Raw genomic sequence first — 3,886 nt, 5'->3', positions numbered from 1 at the left:
AGACAGTTTGAACTGTGGTGTTGGAGAAGACTCTTGAGGGTCCCTTGGACTGCAAGGAGATCCAGCCAGTCCATTTTAAAGGAGATCAGTCCTGGGTGTTCTTTGGAAGGACTGATGCTGAAGCTCAAACTCCAATACTTTGGCCACCTAATGTGAAAAGCTGACTCATTTGAAAAAACCCTGATGCTGGGAAAGAATGAAGGTAGGAGGAGAAGGGGACGACAAAAGATGAGATGGTTGGATGGCATCACCGACTCAATGGACACGAGTTTGGGTAGACTCCAGGAGTTGGTGATGGACTGGGAAGCCTGGCATGCTGCAGTCCATGGAATCGAAAAGAGTCGGACACAACTGAGCGACTGAACTGAACTGAACTGAAACCAATCAATCCTATTTTTCAGTGACTTCAGGCCCTATCACCTGGTGGCTCAGAGGTTAAAGCGTCTGCCTCCAATGCAGGAGACCGGGGTTTGATCCTTGGGTTGGGAAGATCTCCTGGAGAAGGAAATAGTAATCCACTCCAGTATTCTTGCCTGGAGAATCCCATGGACGGAGAAGCCTGGTAGGCTAGAGTCCATGGCGTCACAGAGTCGGACACGACTGAAAGACTTCACTTTCTTTCTTTTCAGGCCCTATCAAACTTACTGCAAGTTCTGCATTTACATTCCCCACATAATTGGCTCCACCATGTGGTATTCAGAAGAAATAACATTATAGGATTGTAAAAGCAAGGTCACGTATCCAATAATACCATATATGCCTTGAGTGGGGACTGCACATGATAAAAAAAATTACATCCAGCTTACTAGGGCATTAAGTCAAAAGTAAGGGGAAAAATGTTTCTGTCACGTGAAACAGGAAATGCAGCAGTAGGGAGTGAGGCTTGATCATTTGTTATTCAATTATGTAAATAATATTTACTGAGCTCTACTATGTACCATAATTTATTATGGGCTCTGGAGATATAGCGGTGGACAAGATAGAAGTTACTGCCTTAGTTGGAAAGGCAGACAATGGAACAAGTCAACAAAGTAATATTTACCACAATGTTGGATGTGATAAGAGCTATAAACCAAAATAAATATGAGTTAGGGCATATAAAGTGATGCTGAGGGGTTCCTTTAAATAAGGTTGACAGAAATAAAGACAAACAATTCACATTTAGCTCTCCCAAAGTTCATTTAGATCATTTCAGTCACTCAGTCGTGTCTGACTCTTTGTGACCTCATGGACTGCAGCACGCCAGGCTTGCCTATCCATCACCAACTCCCAGAGCTTACTCAAACTCATGTCCATTGACTCAGTGATACCATACAACCATCTCATCCTCTGTCGTCCCCTTCTCCGTCCATCTTCAACCTTTCCCAGCATCAGTGTCTTTTCCAGTGAGTCAGTTCTTCGCATTAGGTGGCTGAAGTATTGGAGTTTCAGCTTTAGCATCAGTCCTTGCAATGAATATTCAGGACTGATTTCCTTTAGGATTGACTGGTTGGATCTCTTTACAGTCCAAGGGATTCTCAAGAGTCTTCTCCAACACCACAGTTCAAAAGCATTAATTCTTCAGTGCTCAGATTTCTTTATAGCCCAACTCTCACATCCATACATGACTACTGGAAAAAACATAGCTTTGATTAGATGGACCTTTGTTGGCAAAGTAATGTCTCTGCTTTTGAATATGCTATCTAGGTTGGTCATAGCTTTTCTTCCAAGGAGCAACTGTCTTTTAATTTCATGGCTGCAGTCACCATCTGCAGTGATTTTGGAGCCCCCCAAAATAAAAGTCTCTCACTGTTTTCATTGTTTCCCCAACTATTTACCATGAAGGGATGGGACCAAATGCCATGATCTTAAGTTTTCTGAATGTTGAATTTTAAGCCAACTTTTTCACTCTCTTCTTTCACTTGCATCAAGAGGCTCTTTAGTTCTTCGCTTTCTGCTATAAGAATGGTGTCATCTGCATATCTGAGGTTATTGATATTTGTCCTGACAATCTTGATTCCAGCTTGTGATTCATCCAGCCCAGTGTTTCTCATGATGTACTCTGCATATAAGTTAAATAAGCAGGGTGACAATATACAGCCTTGACGTACTCCTTTTCCTATTTGGAACCAGTCTGTTGTTTCATGTCCAGTTCTAACTGTTGCTTCCTGACCTGCATACAGGTTTCTCAACAGGCAGGTCAGGTGGTCTCTGGTATTTCCATCTCTTTCAGAATTTTCCAGTTTGTTGTGATCCACACAGTCAAAGGCTTTGGCATAGTCAATAAAGCAAAATTGGAATGAAAGTGACCTTTTCCAGTCCTGTGGGCACTGCTGAGTTTTCCAATATATATATGTATTATATTATGAAGTACAACCACTTATAAATATGTGATCACTTATAAACATAAGAATCTAATTAAGTCTTTAGCCCTAATTCCAAGTTATAGAAATGACACTATAAGTTAATCAAACACATTCAGGATATGGCATATGGTATCTGTCTACTATCCTAGACTCTTCAAAATTGAAATGTCATAAAAAGGGTGATTCCTAAAAATTTTAAAAAGACTTAAAAGACATAATAACCAAATACAATGTGTGAATCTTGATTGACTCTCAGTTCAAAAGGATAATTTTAAGACAATTGGTAGAATTTTAAATTTTGTTTTAAATATTGGATGATATGGAATTATTGCTAATGTTCTTATCTGGGGGAAATGCATGTTGAAAAAGTATTTGAAGTCTGAAGCTTACTTTCAAATGGTTTAGATAAAAACTATGTATGTGTGTGTGTAAAAAAGAGAAAAGGAAAAAGAGATGACAAAATGTTAATGTTTGATGAATCTAAGGCAAAAGTATATAGTTGTGCATCATAAACTCCTAGAGGAATCATAGGGGGTAATCTCCTTGACATTGGTGTTGGGAAAGTTTTTTTTTGGATTTGACACTAAAGCAAAGGCATCAAAAGCAAAAATTAAGTGGGACTACAACAAAAATGCTTCTGCGCAGTAAAGGAAACAATCACCAAAGTGCAACTTGTGGAATAGGAGAAAATATTTGTCAACCACACATCCGATAGGGGTTTAATATTCAAGATATACAGAATCCATACCAGCTCAACAGCAAAAACAAAACAAACCCAAATAACTCAATTTAAAACTGGGCAAAGGATCTGAATAGACATTTTTTCAAGAAAAGATACATAAATGGCCAACATGTACTAGAAAAAGTGCTCAGTATCACTAACCATCAGGTAAACTCAAAAATAAAAGCCTAACACTTGTGAGGATGTTTATCAGAAAGTCAAAAGGTAAACAAACTGGCGAGAATGTGAAGAAAAGAGAACTCTTGTGCATTGCTGGTGGGAATATAAATTGGGGTACAGCCATTACGGAAAACAGAATAGAGGTTCCTCAAGAAATTAAAAATAGAAATAACATATGATGGAGCAATCCACCTCTGGATACATATATCCAAGGAAGATGAAACTGAAATCATTATTCAAAATGATATCTGTACTTCCATGTTCATTGCAGCATTATTCACAGTAATCAAAATATGGAAATGAATTAAATGTCTGTTAACAGATGAATGAAGATATGGTGTGTATATATATGTGTGTGTGTGTAGTATATTTATATAATGGAATATTGTTCAGCCTTTAAAAAAAGAAGGAAATCCTGTCATGTGCTACAACCTGAATGAATATTATGCTATGTGAAATAAGCCAAAGAAAGACAAATACTTCCTGGTATCAGTGATATGTAGAATTCCATCACACCCATCCCGCTCTCCACCCCCAAAAACACGTTGAGCTCACCGGGAACTGGATTGTAGCATCCGTAAGGATAAAAGCTAGTGAGATTAAGACAAAAACCTAGAATCCCTACCATACAACCTTAAAT

The sequence above is a fragment of the Bison bison genome, unplaced genomic scaffold (genome assembly GCF_000754665.1).
Source record: "Bison bison bison isolate TAMUID 2011002044 unplaced genomic scaffold, Bison_UMD1.0 scf7180017864471, whole genome shotgun sequence".
Lineage (NCBI taxonomy): Eukaryota > Metazoa > Chordata > Mammalia > Artiodactyla > Bovidae > Bison > Bison bison.
Note: the sequence above shows the minus strand (reverse complement) of the source record.